Below are 15,893 nucleotides of genomic sequence, written 5' to 3'. Positions count from 1 at the left end.
TTTAATTTTTTGAGGAACCTCTAAACTGTCTTCCACACTGGCTGTTCCACTTTACAGTCTCACCAATAGGAGCGAGGTGATACCTCATTGTGGTTTTGATTTGCATTTCTCTGATTATTAGTGATGTTGATCATCTTTTCATGTTCCCGTTGGCCATTTGTATGTCTTCTTCAGAAAAATGTCTGTCTGGGTCCTTTGCCCATTTTTTAATTGAAGTTTTTTTCAGTTGAATTGTATGAGTTTCTTATACAACTTGGATATTAACCCCTTATGTGCTGTTGGGCTTGCAAATATTTTCTCCCAATCTATAGTTCGCCTCTTCATTTTGTTGATTGTTTCTTCCCCCGGACAGAACTACATCTTTAGTTCAATGTAGTCTCACTTGTTGGTTTTGGCTTTTGTTGCCTGTGCGTCTGGTGCCATGTCCCGGTGCCACCTCTTAACCGGCTGTGGAAGCCTGGCCAAGTCATCTCTCCCCCGCCCCCCTCTCCACCCCCGCTTCCAGGCGTCAGTGCTTCCTCTGCAAAGAGAGAAGATCGTGTAGCATCACTAAGGACCCTTCCACCTCTAAGCTTTTGTGATTCTGTGAATTTGCCTTTCCTGGACATCCATAAAACTCCCCGCTGCAGTTAAAATTCTGCACAGATTTCTCCTCCAAGGTTTCACTGGAGCACCGAGGGCCTTGTGTAATCAATCATCTTCTTGCTAATGCCGGGTCAGTGCAGCCCGGGCTTAGGGAGGCGCAGATAGGGAAGGCTGCACTACTGCGGCTTCTAGAAGTGCTCTCTGCAGGGCTGGCCTGCCCCCGCTCCCTGCCCTGGGGCAACCACGGTCTCCTCACCTCTGCCCGGCCCCTCCCAGGAGGGTGACTGAAGCCAGGTCTACACGGTCATCCGGGTGGCAGTTGGACCACACTAGCGAATATTGTAGCCAGGGCCAAGCCATCCTTCCTGGGGGGTCTGAAGCCCATTCAGAAAGATTCACATCTGTTCACGTTCTTGCGTCTCTTGACTGTTTCTTTTGCCAGAGACTCTCTTCCTGTGCTTGTTCACTTGAGTTTCCTGTGTCGGAGTCGATGTCACCAAACCTAGAAGGTCTTTTCTGATCCCTCCCTTCTCCCACTCCACCTCCCACCCCCCTGCACCCAGACCCTGGGACAATTTTCTCTGGCCCAAATTCTATACCCCGCTCCAATTATAGGACACCAAAACACAGTAGTTTTTTTCCAATGTAACTGGTTGAAAGATAGTGAGGCAAGTGTTTGGGGTCAGTATAGATCCGAAAGTTTAAAATCCTTTTATTAAATTACTTCCTAAGTGTGCACCTTGGGGAAGTTATTTCATTACTCTGAGCCTCAGTTTCCTCACCTGTAGCACCATGGGGATGCGATGAGAATCACCCTGTGTCCCTCCGTGAGTGGACATTTACTTTCCTGTTGTCCCTGCTGGACTGGAGGCCCTGGGGAGCCGGAACCTGGTCAGACTCGTCTCCACCTCCCCACTGCCCAGCACAAAGGGGCCCCTCAGGCATTTGTGTGAAATGAATGAATAATGAAAGTGGTTTTGCAGTCTTCTATGGAAATTTAAGCCGGTGCTAAGGATGCCTAGACAAAGCATTCTGGGTATTTCTGGCTTATTGGAAATGTGGAAATGGACTTATTTTAATTTTTCATAAAAACCTTATCTTGAGACTAATTATCTCACTATTTGATGAGAGATCATTTAGGAGAGGAAAAAAGTGAAGACCTCTCTCTGACTGAATGGGATCCCAGCTTGGCTTAACTTTTTTTTTCCCCCCTAGATTTCTTCCTCCTCAGGGACAGCCCTGTGCAATAACACAGAGAGTAGAAGCTCTTTTGCTTAATCTCCTAAACTTCAGTTTGGCCCCAAATACATGTAGTGTTTTAAATCGCAGCTGTTACCGTTTCGCCCCTTCGCAGTACTGATATATTATGTGGAATGTTGAGATGAACACGATCATTAGGGAGCCGCTGCCTTCACCTGCTTCTCCCCTCTAATGGCAAGCTTTTACTCGACGTCAGTGCCTGTGTCAAAAGGGAATTATGAAAATTGCTTTGCCCGTGCCTTCTTTCCTCGTCTCTGAAGAAACAAAGCGAGCTCTGCTGCTGTTTCTCGCTCAGCTCCTTTTCCGTGTCATTGCTTTTTGGGAGGTTAGTTTAAGGCAAGCAAGGCAGACGAGAGGCCCGGGTTGAGAAAGACGTGGTGATCGAGTCCGCCAGCTCATTGATAACTGATTCTCTCCTCCTTTCCTGCCCCCGAAACGCACGCCCGCCTCTCCCACCGCCTTCTGAAATTCACCCATCATGTTTTCTAGACGAGTTAGAAAGGCAGGATAAAAGGATTTGTTTGGCCAGAAAAGATCTAGTGATAGTGCCTCTCTGTCCTTTTGGACCTGATGGCTCCCTTCCGTTTTCTTCGAACTTTTTAATTTGACCTACTTTCAGACTGATTGAAAAATTGTGAAACTAATACAGAGGATTTCTACACACCCTTCACTCAAATAACCCGAAATATTAACATTTTACCACATTTGCTTTCTCCCTCACCCTCTCTCTCCTTTTTTGGGAGTAAGTTGCCTGATGCCCCTTTACCCCAAAACACTTCGGTATGTATTTCCTAAATAAAAGGGCATTGTCTTTCATAACCACAGTGTGAGGGTCAAAATCGTGAAATTAACATCGATCCAGTGCTATTGTCTGATCTGATCATACTCAGAATTGACTCAGACTCTGACAATTATCCCAATAACGTGTAGTGTAAGAACTGGATCCAGTTGTCTCTTTAGCCTCCTGTAATCTGGGAGAATGTGCTGGCCTTTCTCTGTGTTTCATGACATTGGCATTTTCGATGAGTACAGGCTAGCTATTTAGCAGATTGCTCCTCAATTTGGGTTTGTCTGGAGTTTCCTCATTATTAGATTCAGGAAAGGCATCTTTGGCAAGAATAGCACAGAAACAGTGTCATGTCTTTCTCAGGGGTATCATCTCCGGAGGCACATGATGTCAGTGTGCTGTCTTCTTCCTGGTGATGTTAACTTTCATCTTTTGGTTAAGGTTGTGTCTGCCAGATTTCCACTGAAAAAGTACTGTTTTCCCTTTTTGGATTGATAAGTACCTTGTGGGAAGATACTTTAAGACTATATAATATCCTGCTACTCCTCAAATTTTCACCCTCTTGTTTTAACCTCCATCAGTGATTCTTGCCTGAATCAGTTATTATTGTGATGGTCACCAAGTGGTGTTTAGTTAACCCCGTCATTCTATCTACATTTGTTGGTTGAGTTTCTACTGCAAGGAGAAGCTTTGTCTTCTCATTTATTTACCTCTGCAGGTGTGCCTGCATATTTAGTGTGGACTCGACTCGTGGATTCTTATTTTACCCAGTGAGTTATAATCCTTTACCGTCATTATTTATCTTGATGTTCAGATTATCCAAGATTTGACCAGTGGAGTCCTGTGTTCTTCCTGTCGCTCTGTGAGCACTCTCTTACTTTTTTGCCACAAGATAGTCCAGGCTTTTGTTACGTTTTCCCTGCCCCAATTTTGGAATCAGTCGAGTCTCCAAGAATCCCTGGTCTCTTCTGGTGGGCGTGAAGTGTGCTCGTTGCTACAAGGTGTCATCCCAGTGCCCTCCCCTTTTTATAAAAAATATTTTGTGATATTATCTTTACCATCCTGAAATGAAATATAATCAAGCTATACACGTTGTTTAAAAACAAAACAACACTCATAATGTTCTCTAAAAGAGAAAATAAAGGAAAATGTATGCATTTCAGTAAGTAAATGCTTTGGCACTGTTATCCTGAAAGACATACGAAAGTGGTCCAATGCTTGCACCCACCTATAATGAATAACTTTGGGTATAAGCAAAGGAAGGCAGTTTGATTAAACATTATAGTGTCTGTCTTTCGGCCTCTCAGATAGATAGATAGATAGATAGATAGATAGATAGATAGATAGCATAAACCACCATGCCATCAGTGAGGTGACACTTCTGAAATATTGATAAAATCCCAGGGCAAGAAAGGGCAGAGTGTAATTTGCCCTCTATTTGTACAATTGTTGCACTTCTGGAAAATTGTGATGCTCAACTTAAATCAGGTAGAAAATTCTTTTTGTTTGTTTGTGACAGAGTTGTGTTCTAGGCCAGCTCCATGCTACATACCCATAGGTCTTTGACTTCACAAAGGTACAGCAGACTGCTCAGGGCACAGCCGTCTGTCTGGCATTCAGGCCCTTGCCCACCAAATGCTGGTAGTGCTCTCCCTTCACTGTGACAGGCAAAAACACTCCTAGAACTTTCCGAAGCCCTCCTTTGGTGGCAGTGCTGGCGTTCATCTCCACGGAGCACAGCGTGTTCATCTGTCTTCCTTAAGAAACACAAATGCTGTTATATTGCTTGAAGGTGTTTAATTTTTAAGAATCGTATTCCAGAATTATGTCTAACATTCAGGTTTCCCTGACGCCCACTTTACTTTTGGAATGAAGGTGACCCTCCTCTGTCTTTCTGCCTGGGTGGGAAAGCAGCCTCAGCTCGCTGCCTTGGGTGGCCAGAGCTTGCTCACAGGGAGGTTGTCCACGCTGGGTAGGAGAGTCGTGACCTCTCACAGCACAGTGCCACCCTGCAAGCCGTCTTGTCATGACCCTTGTTCTCCAAAGAGTGTATGGAGGAACCCTGGAAGCCCTAAGCAGACACAGACCTCCAGAGATATTAATTAGCCATAGAGCTAAAGGAGTACCAAAGGATAACTACTCACAGGAATTAGAAAGGACCCGAGAGAACATCCGGGCCACTCTCTTCTGGGTGAGTGCCCTCCACACCTGGACAGGTGCCCAGGTGCCAGCCTGTACTTGGTCATTTTCAGAAATGGGCAATTTAATATTTTTCTAGGCAGTTCATTCCACCGAGGACTGTTCTAAATTTTTTAATTATTCCCAAGTTGAGACCTTTCTACCTGTGTCTTATCTTCTCTTCCCCATCCCCGCTGGATATGGTTTGGTGCTGTTGGTCCCATGGAACATATATGTCCCCTGTAGACCCTATGACTACACTTCAGAAATCTCAAAGTTGTGTCCATGTCTCCTGAGCTTTCTTGGCTCCAGTCTTTGACATTGTACTTGACATTGAGATTATTGTGATGAACATGACTGAGTTCTTGTCCTTACAAAGCTTTTAGTGTAGCAGGAAGGCCAGTACTGCACAAGCACTGAGCATACAGGCTGATGTCAAATACCCCTGCCTCCTTTTCTGAAGGAGTGGAAAGGTGTGGAGGAAAGAGGCTGGCTTCTGGAGCTTGAGTTGACACTGCCCACAGCTGCACGTGTGGCCTTGTGTTATTCTTTGCTTCACGCTCTGATCCTTGTTTCATCCTCTGTAAAACCGCAGGCAGATGAACATTCACTCCACAGTGTGTTAAATAAGAACATTGTAAAGCGCCCAGCACTGTGACGCTCAGTGCATGGTTGTTTCTTCCTCTTGCTCTTTTCAATCCCCCAGTGTGACATGTTTAAAGAAGCTTCTAGATATTTAGAAAGGGCTTACAGCTCAGATTAAAATGGCTTATCAGAGTAAAATCACTCAGATTTATCTCTGCTGCTCTCGGACTCCACCCTTTGTCAGATAACCAGGGGTACTTTAAAAATTAGATGAGCAAAACACAAATAAGGAGATCGTGCCTATTTGGATTCAAGGCAAAGGCAAAATAGTAACTTGTCTCTCAGATTAATTGTTGTGTGTTTAATGTTGAAACACATATTGACTAACGTCGCCATTGACTGATATCACCTCATCGCCATGTCTTAGATATTGAAATTATAATCAGCCCACATTATTAATCTGAATATACGTGAGCTCTTGTCAGTGTTCTCCAAATACATTATAATTAAAAATTTTTTTTTTAACATTTATGGTTGAGAGACAGAGACAGACAGAGCATGAGCAGGGGAGGGGCAGAGAGAGAAGGAGACACAGAATCTGAAGCAGGCTGCAGGCTCTGAGCTGTCAGCCCAGAGCCTGACGCGGGGCTCGAACTCACAGACCGTGATATCATGACCTGAGCCGAAGTCGGACGCTTAACCGACTGAGCCACCCAGTCACCCCCAAATACATTATAATTTAAAAAGTGTTCTCTGGGGCACCTGAGAACAGGGGTGGCTCAGTCAGTTAAGCGTCTGACTCTTGATTTTGGCTCCGGTCATGATCTCACGGTTGTGAGATCGAACCCCATGAGATAGAGCACCTCGTCGGGTCTGTGCTGGGCATAGAGCCTGCTTAAGAGTCTCTCCCTCTCTCTCTGCCCCTCCTCTGCCTGCTCCCTCCTCTTTCTCTCTCTCTCTCAAAAAAAAATTTTTTTTTTTTAGTGTTGTCTGGTCTTGAAGGTCTGGAGAATGCTGGACTAGAGAGGTTTATTATAATCCCCTTTTGATGGATGAAGATATTGACGCTGTGGGGCTAACAAATACCCTACTATTTCCCGTACATTATCTCTCTGTGGCTGCTCAGTTTATGGGATTGTATCCTGATATCCTGACCGCTGTCCTGTTGCGGTGGTTGCATAACTCTCCTGTCTTTATGGGTCATAGGTGAGGTCTTCCCTAGAGAGGGAGAACTTTCCAGCGTCAGTGTTAGGGGATCTCTTAGCTGAGCCTCCAGGGAATCTAGGTGTGCTCCTAGACATGGGAAAACACTACCTTCTGCCATCCAAGGTCACACCGCAGAGCCCTGTTGTACTGAGATGAGAATAAACAGTTCCGTAAACAGGACTGTCTCATTGCGTGCTCTTCTCTGTGTTTATTTCCCTTCTGCTCTCCTTGAGTCATTCATTAATAACAGTCTTTTAGAGCTTGATCCCATCTAGGCTGTGGGGAAGTAAGGAAAGTGTTGGAGCCCATGCTTGGTTCGGGGCGTTAGCGGAGATCAAACTCCCTCCTGTCCTAAATCCCTTGTGGTGGAGACAGTGGCTACAGAGATATCCCCATGGGGAAGGTGGATTGAGGGGAACAGTCAGGGGAGCCTGTTCCCACACAGAGTGGCCTCCACTGCCACTCTCTGATGCATTTAGGAAACAGGGAAGTTTCCTTACACATGACCACTGAGGTCACAAAGGGGATGCTGGGCTGACAGTGCCTGTGAGCCCATCTAAGAGTAGGCAGAGGACTTGTCCAGTGGCCACCTGCTACCACTGAAACAGAGTGGGGTGGGGGAAGCAGACAGTGTTTATTTGAGGACAAGTGCTCATAATGCTGGCCTCCAGTGGCATGGGAGGAGCTCCTTTGTAAAACTCAGCCCGGCCTGGCTTCCAACCAGCTCGCTCATTCAGAACACCACAGAGCCTCACATGATCAAAGGCATGTAAAAGTAATTCCTACATGTCAACACCTTCGTGCTCCTTGAAATTTAAACCAGCAGTTGAAAACTGGAGCCTGGCGGGAGATCCTGTTCTCACTCTCCTGCTGTAAATGATCAGGCTAATGACTGATGAGTTCCCAGAAGGGCACTTGGCTGCCCAGCCAGGTTCTCAGAGGAGATTGGTTTCTTGGTTTGTCAGGTTTATACCCAGTGCTTTTCCGGTAGACATCAGAGCTCTTGCCCAGCAGCACCAGCACCTGCATTGCTGTCCTGCCTGCCCAGTGACCTGGGGCTGGGCACACCCAGCAACAGGCCATGCCGTTGGCACTCAGGGCAGCAAGCGTCTGGGTCTGTGGCCCTGGTCCCCAGAGTCACCTCAGACTTCCCTGCCACGCCCCACTCCTTACTCTCCCTGCCCTCCTGTCATTTGACGTGCCATGTCCTAACTGTGATTTGTAGGTCATCTGACTTCTCTGAACCTCAGATCCTTTCCGTGTAACATTATTAAAAATGGTATCACGCACATGCACAAAGGATACTAAAGAACACAACAAAAATAGAAACATTTTGGGCAACATGGGTGTGAAGGGGGTCAAAAGGTATAAACTTCCAGTTATAAAATAAATAAGTCATGGTTACCATAGTTAATAATATTGTGTTGTAGGGGGGGGGGCCTGGGTGGTTCAGTCGATTAATCGACCAACTCTTGATTTTGGCTCAGGTCATGATCTCATGGTTCATGAGATTGAGCCCCGCATCAGGCTCTACTTGATCTCGCTCTCTCTCTCTTTCTCTAAAACAAAGAAATAAACTTTAAAAAAATAATAATGCTGTATAGTTTATTTAAAAGTTGCTAAGAGAGTAAATCTTAAAGTTCTCATTTCATCTCATTTTTCTTAAAAATTTTGTGGCTATGTGTGGCGATGGATATTAACTAGACCTATTGTGGTAATCATTTTGTAATATGCATATATTGAAAGATTATGTGGTACACCTGGAACTAATATGTTACATGTCAGTCACATCTCCTGAAAAAAGCGTATAAATATAGAACACATATTTGACTAAGAAGTGATAGCCAGTAAACTGAAAATCCGCCCCCTCCTCACCAAATAATAGTAGCAAACATTTATGTAGCACTTAGTACATGCCTGACACTACTTTTTAAATATTAATTAATTAATTACAGCACCACTTTTCAAAGGCGCTTCACGCATATTAATTCATTCAGTCCTCAAGACATCCCTTGTGAGGTTGATATATCATTCTTTCTATTCTATCCATGAAAAAAACAGAGGCAGAGAATTTAGGTGTTTTGCCCAAGAATATAGTTTTTAATTTTTTTTTTAAGTTTATTTATTCTGAGAGCGAGAGAGCGCAAGCAGGGGAGGGGCAGAGAGAGAAGGGGACAGAGGATCCCAAGTGAGCTCTGTGCTGACAGCAGAGAGCCCGATGTGGAGCTCGACCCCACAAACTGCAAGATCACGACCTGAGCCAAAGTCAGACGCTTAACCAACTTGTGCCACCCAGGCGCCCCTATATATATTTTTTTTTAATAAATAAAAAAGAAAAATCAATATCAGTAGATTTTTCATAGCATAGCTCTGAGGATTCAGTAAAACATCTGTAATGCAAGTGAGTTTTAAATGCTCATGCATGGTTATTATATATTATTATTAATTACATGTTTAAAATATTAAGCTGTAAGCCTTCTTCTAGAATCTGGTATATGAAAGACGGTACGATTTAGCAGACAAAATGTAGCCTCTGGGAATTTGGACGTACATGTGTGTTCAGATCCTGGCTCCCTAGTGTGCAAACTGTCTGACCTGGGGGGATATGCCTAACCTGGTAAGTCCCATTTTTCCTCACCTGCGGTGGAGGGGACTCTGATAGTGTTCACTTGAACCATATGGAATTGCCTGTATCTGTATGGCTGGTTGTGACCTATGAAAATGGTGATTTCCTATGGCTCACTCTCCAGTGCCTCCCTCATAGGGTTGCTCCTAAGGATTGAAGAGAATCTCCTAAGGATTGAAGAGAATCTGTGGAAATACCCAGTACAGAGCCTGAAGTGAGCTCTTCCAGCCGCCTAGGAAGCTATCACAATAACAGAGGTGAGAAATGCTGAGAACAGTAGAGGACAGCAAGGCGTGTGAGGAGATAGAAATGTCAGAATTTGGTGACTGGATAGGGCAGGTGATGGGCAAGAAGGTAGAAGCCAGGGTGACGCCCAGATTTCTGGCTTGGGGACAGGGGTGGATGGTGGCACTGTTTACTGATACAGGGGACACAGGAGCCATAGATCTGAGGAAAGAGGCAACGGGTTTGGTTTTGGCCAGGCTGAATTTTTGATGCCTATGGAGATGTCTAATTATATGGCTCTGGAGCCCAAGAGAGAGGTGTGTGCCAGAGATAAGAGGATGAGTAGTCAGCTGCGTGCAGGGTGCTTTAGTTGAAGTCCTGGGAGTGGTTGGAATCCCCTGGGGATTAGCCCTGGAAAGAGTGTTAACTGTGATCTCGGACAAAAGGTAACAATACTGAACAATGGAAGACATGGCATTTGCTGAGTCCCGCTCCACGCAATCTTCCTTGCTACGTGGGGACAGATGAGGGTGGGGGAGTTAGCATTTCAGTTAACTTAGCCCCTTTTTTTGTAGGACTTGCGGTATGGGAGAAAGCTCTAGTTACAAAGCACAACAGTGAAAGAGCTATTACTCATCCTGTAGGCTTAGATCTCATGTGTACGTATTAACACTCATAGCCGATTGCCTGGCACTGATCAGTACTGCAAACGGGGGTGCTATTTTAGCCAAAAGAGCATCGGAAGGAGGACTCCTGGTTTGAATGTTGCAAAATATGACGTTGATATTCTTGTGTGTGTGTGTGGGGGGGGTTGGTTAAAGCTCAATGTGTGAAGTACGGTAAGAATGCAAGAGATTCAAGGACGTGGTGTTAGGAAGCAGGACAAGCTAGGGCTGGCGATCTGACGTTCTTTTGATTAGTGTGGTCATGTACATTTGGAGGTGAGCTAAAGATTATTTCGCCAGTTCATTAGCAGGAAACCCTCAGTATTGAAACAAGTTTAGCTGGAAGGGGACCTGGCTTAGTAATCAGGTGTTGCTTTCCAGGTGGGATCAGCTATGATGCCTTCTGGGGTCTCAGTAGGAGACTGTGGGGAAGGGACTCTGGGAATTTGGACGTACACGTGTGCTCAGATCCTGGCTCCCTAGTGTGCAAACTGTGTGACCTGGGGGGATATGCCTAACCTGGTAAGTCCCACTTTTCCTCACCTGTGATGGAGGGGACTCTGATAGTGTTCACTGGGACCCTATAAGATTGGTAGCAGAGCGAGGGTCTGCCTGCGGGGGCCAGCGAATCACACCAGGCTTTGGGTGGGACTCTGCCGGGGTGAATGTGAGGCTGCTGTCAGAGGGGAGCAGGGAAGGACTGAGGGGCAGGAGACAGGCCCAGTCACTGGGCACAGTGCTGTAGTTCAGATACCAGCCAAGTAGGTCAGGGACGAGCCTCAGTATGGAAGCTGGAGGATGATCAGGAGACCAGGACAGAATAATAAAAAATAAGGTAACGTGAAATGAAAAGTAGTGCTATAAAAAATAGTCCTGGGTTAAATACGAATGCAAGGTATTCTTTCCGTCTTGTAGGTGGGGATACTGAATACAGACAGCTTAACTAGCTTGGCCAAGGCTCAGCTCGGAAGTGGCCAAGCTGAGATTTGAACCCAGGTCTGTCTGACTCCCAAGCCCGTGCCCTCTGCTCGGCTGCTGCCCCCACAGACACTCAGACGCATGGACCTGGTGGTGGTAAAGGGGAGCTGCAGCCGGGACCCTCCTGTGTCCAAGGACCCTGAAGCCCCTAGGATGCAGCCTCGGGCCCAGCAAGCCTGGTCAGAGCCTGGTCAGGGAACTCGAGGGAGAAGGGGGGAGCCTGGGGATACCAGGCAGGGCTGATGCCTGGCTGCTGAGCCGCTGTCCTCGAGTCCCCTCTCCCAGTGTTGAGGGGAGACCTGAGAGGAAAACGGATAGTCTCATGAAATGACTGGTTCCTTCCTACTAAGCAGGTTTTATAGTCCCGGGTGTATTCTAGAGTGGCTTTTTGATAGCTCACTAATGATGGATAGATTACGGCCCACATAAAGTTGCCGTGCACTAAGAGTGGGATCCATTACGTTGCGTTGACAACAGGCTGGATCTGGGTAGAGCCCGTGGAGAGGCTCCTCTTTGCCTCTGAGTCTTTGTGATTGTGAGCGCCCGCTTCCTCGAGCTCGCGTGGCGCTCTGTCCACCTCCCCGTACAGTGAGAGCATCTTCCAGAGGCAGGGCGGCTTGGGCCCAGGACTGCTGCTCCAGTTCTACCTTCTAGCTGGGTGACCGCAGGCTTCTTTAGTCTCTGGCCTCCATTTCCTCAGTCTCCCTAGAATGGAGGCTTGAAGATTGGCTAAGGCGATTGCACTTCCAAATTTATTATAATACCAAACAAATGTTATTATTCAGAATGAGGAGAGAACTTCTTTCCAGGTTTTCTTCTAAAAGACCTCTTCAGGGGCACCTGGTAGCTCAGTCGGCTGAGTGTCCGACTTCGGCTCAGGTCACGATCTCACAGTTTGTGGGTTCGAGCCCTGCGTCGGGCTCTGTGGTGACAGCTCAGGGCCTGGAACCTGCTTCAGATTCTGTCTCCCTGTCTCTGTTCTTTCCCTGCTCCTGCTCTGTCTCTCAAAATAAATAAAAACGTTAAAAATAAGGAAAGAAAGAAAAAGAAAGAAAGAAAGAAAGAAAGAAAGAAAGAAAGAAAGAAAGAAAGAAAAGAAAAGAAAGAAAAAGAAAGAAAGACCTCTTCAGGGGCGCCTGGGTGGCTCAGTTAAGCATGACTCTTGATTTCAGCTCAGATCATGATCTCATGGTTTATGGGTTCAAGCCCCACGTTGGGCTCAGCACCGACAGCTCGGAGCCTGCTTGGGATTCTTCCTCTCCCTGCCCCTCCCCCACTTGTGCTCTCTTTGTCTGTCTCTCAAAATAAATCAATAAACTTTAAAGAAAAATAAAATAAAATTTGAAAGACCTCTTCAGATGACTGAATCAAATATAGTAAAAAGCACTTTGGGTTAGAAACCTGGAGGTGTTGGGGCGCCTGGGTGGCGCAGTCGGTTAAGCGTCCGACTTCAGCCAGGTCACGATCTCGTGGTCCGTGAGTTCGAGCCCCGCGTCGGGCTCTGGGCTGATGGCTCAGAGCCTGGAGCCTGTTTCCGATTCTGTGTCTCCCTCTCTCTCTGCCCCTCCCCCGTTCATGCTCTGTCTCTCTCTGTCCCAGAAATAAATAAACGTTGAAAAAAAAAATTAAAAAAAAAAAAAAAAAAAAAAAAGAAACCTGGAGGTGTTGTGTTTCAGTTCCGGCTCTGCCACTAGCTGTGTGGCCTTGGGCAAGTCTCCAGTTTCTTTGTTTACAGAGTGTGTGTGTGTGTGCGTGTGCGCGCGTGCGTTCATGCACACACGGTGATGACTCCTTCCTGGGCCTGGCCAGACTGGGTATGAAGATACAAGGCCGCTCCGTGGCTGTCTGGAATCACTCTTCTGACAGCAGCTGGCCCCAGCTAAAGCAAGACGAATCCTGCTTCTCTTGGCTATAACTTTGTATTCCTACAACTATCTCCTTCTATACTTTGCCTGTTAAACAAAAGTTCCTGCATGTTAACTGCTTTGAGTTTTCCCAAAGAATAGAGTTGTCACGGAAAGATCACAGACTTTTTGAATCTGATCAACTTGATTTCAAATAACTTTACTGTTTCTTAGCTGTGTGACTTTGGCCCTGGGACTCTACGTCTCTGAGCCTCTATTTCCCTGCAGCGTTGCTGTGAGAATTCAGTAGATCGTAGCTGCAAAGCATATAGCACAGGATATGTGTTCCACAAATGGTAGTTTAGAGGAAACTTTTCTTACTTGTTAAAGTAATTTTGTTTCTACAGGAGAAGTTGGTTTATCTGGCAATCTGTCAGCTACATATCTGTTAACTAATATTCCTGCAGTTCACATATGTCATAGTAATCAAGCTTCTTGATAGTATTTTGGAAAGTATTTATTGAGCTTCCACCCCGCTACGTATGGGAATAGTGACTAGACTAAAGGCATGGTCTTCATCCTGAACAAGCTCATAATCAAATGGGAGAGACAGAAGAATAAATAATAATAATAGCCCACCGTGTTTGCCTGGCACTTCACATTCTTTAACTGGTGTAATCTTCACAACAGCCCTAAGGCAGAGGCACTCCTATTAGTCCCATTTTGCAGGTGAGCAAACTGAGACACAGAGAGGTACGAACATTGTTGAGCTAGTAAGTAGCGGCAACACTGGGCTTTGTACCGCTGCTGGCTGTCGGCCGCAGCATCCGTGTTCTTAGCTTTCATAATGTACAGTTCTTTTTTTTTTTTTTTTTTTTTTATTTTTGAGACAGAGAGAGACAGAGCATGAACGGGGGAGGGGCAGAGAGAGAGGGAGACACAGAATCGGAAACAGGCTCCAGGCTCCGAGCCATCAGCCCAGAGCCTGACGCGGGGCTCGAACTCACGGACTGCGAGATCGTGACCTGGCTGAAGTCGGACGCTTAACCGACTGCGCCACCCAGGCGCCCCAAATGTACAGTTCTTAACTACGTAACTGGAATACAAGAGAGCTCCAAACTTAAAGACACAGGTGATATTACAACCTGATAGAGATGTGCTGTAGAAAGTTTAGATGCCACAGCCATGGGAGCACAGAGGACCAGAGTGGCCATTCTGTCTGGAGGGTGATAAGCCAGGAAAGGATGCTCAGAGGGAATCTGTGAGCTGGGTCCTAGATGCTCAGTAGCGGCTCTGCTGGCAAAGAAGGGGAGGGGCTGATGGAGGCGGATGGAAACGCTGTGAGGGTGTAGAGGAGAGAAAGTGGGGCAGAGGGGAGGGAGGGGACAGAAATGAGGCAGCGGCTCTAGCAGGTGAGGGCTAGCCTGCCAGAGAAGGAGGGCCTTTTAAGCCATGCCAAGGGTTTACACACGAGTGGTCCGATACCACTCCGTGGGAGTAATTAATGGCATTTCTTTTCGACTATTCAAGGAAACCCAGGGTACTCATCAGTGATAAAACGAACAGAGTTTTTGTTTTTGTTTTTTGTTTTTCAATTTGCACTTAAGTGTCTGGAACTGGAATGCTTCAAAAGCCAGGGAGTGGTGAAGTGGGTGAGCATGTAGTGGCAGGTACAGGTCCTTCCGTGGGGCCTGTGGTCTCCCCACTGGCCAGTGGGCTGAGAAGCGTACTGGGATACCCTTCCAAATATCCTCCAGTTCAAGATATTCCATGTCTGAGTTTAAAAATCTGAGTCATGAGCGTCACCCCAGCCAGACAGCAGTTCTTACTTTTGCTAATGCTGTGAAAGTCACCACGAGAGTCGAGTGTGTATCTGTATGAGACAGCGGACAACGCGTCCAGTTCCTATGAACAGTAAGGGGCTTGAGGAACGACGTTACGAAGTCTCATGTTGGCTCTGTGAATACCGGTCAGCGAGGGGAGCTCCCAGGTCCCCTTCCCACCCCAGCTCCCCTTCCTGCACTCCCTAAACCGTAGGCTGTGCTATCTCCCACACCACTGAAGCCGCCCCTCTCACCTTCACCTGCATCCAGTCACTGGGTGTCCTCGAACCCACCTCTGCCTCACTTCCCAGCCCGGCTCAGCCCGGGCCTTCAAGACTTTGACAGCCCCGAATCTTCCTGCGTCTGGTCTTGTTTTTTCCAAACCGTCCTCCTCATGCAGATGACTGGTATGGGTGCCCACCACCCCCAGGTTGAAAATCCACCAGTGGCTTATGGGATCAAGTATAAATAGAAGACATTTTGTGATCTCCTCTGCTCCTCTAGCCTCTTGTTCCCAGGTGGGCTCATCTCCCCCCTTGAACTATCCCTGTGTAACTGGGCCCGTCATGGAGGCTACAGCCATCATCCAGGGGCTTGATGGCCCCAGATGTATCTCCTGAGCTCCAGACAGACATTTCCGGGGGCCACAGAGCCTCTCCAGCTATGCGCCCTCCAACCTCCTCTGTCTGGATCACCATCTCCGCCGGGCCTCCTGAGACCTCTCTCCTCTTCCCTTCCCTGGGAATACCACCACCATCACCTAGACATTCGGGAACTGTCCTCATGCTCCTCTCTCCCTCACCTACTCACCCAGTTCTGTCGATTTTACCTCCAAAATATTCTCAAACCTGCCTTCTCCCCCTTCACCCCTCTGCCAGCCTCTGTTCAGGCTCCTCCTCTCTGCTCCTGACCTCTGCCCCCTCCACGCCATTTTCTGTGCAGCAGCCAGAGGGATGTTTCTAAGGACGCATCCAGTTTGGCTGTTTCCTTCTCAGAACCCTGCAGTGACTCTCCATTACTTCAAGACATTGTCCAGACTCCCTAAAATGAAGTTCAGGGTCCTTCCCTGTCAGGCCCCACCCCATGCCTAGCCGTGGTCTTTTTCCCTCATCTTCCTCACATCCTTCTCTC

At 47.0% G+C, this 15,893-nt stretch overlaps 1 protein-coding gene across 9 annotated transcripts in view; it reads left to right on the top strand.

The window, feature by feature from the left end:
• TTLL11 (tubulin tyrosine ligase like 11) overlaps positions 1–15,893 on the top strand; it is a 240,147-nt gene that overhangs the window by 78,925 nt on the left and 145,329 nt on the right. The window contains exon 1 of one of the 9 annotated variants that reach the window (XM_086683917.1): positions 9,364–9,484. The exons of the other annotated variants lie outside the window; for them this stretch is intronic. The gene's annotated coding sequence lies outside the window, so the exon portion shown is untranslated. Of the gene's footprint in view, positions 1–9,363; positions 9,485–15,893 lie in introns of those variants that run through there. 9 annotated transcript variants of the gene reach the window in all.

This window comes from Puma concolor, chromosome D4, assembly GCF_028749965.1.
Source record: "Puma concolor isolate L17-30 chromosome D4, mPumCon1.1.hap2, whole genome shotgun sequence".
Lineage (NCBI taxonomy): Eukaryota > Metazoa > Chordata > Mammalia > Carnivora > Felidae > Puma > Puma concolor.
This window is presented reverse-complemented; position numbering and strand designations above follow the sequence as displayed.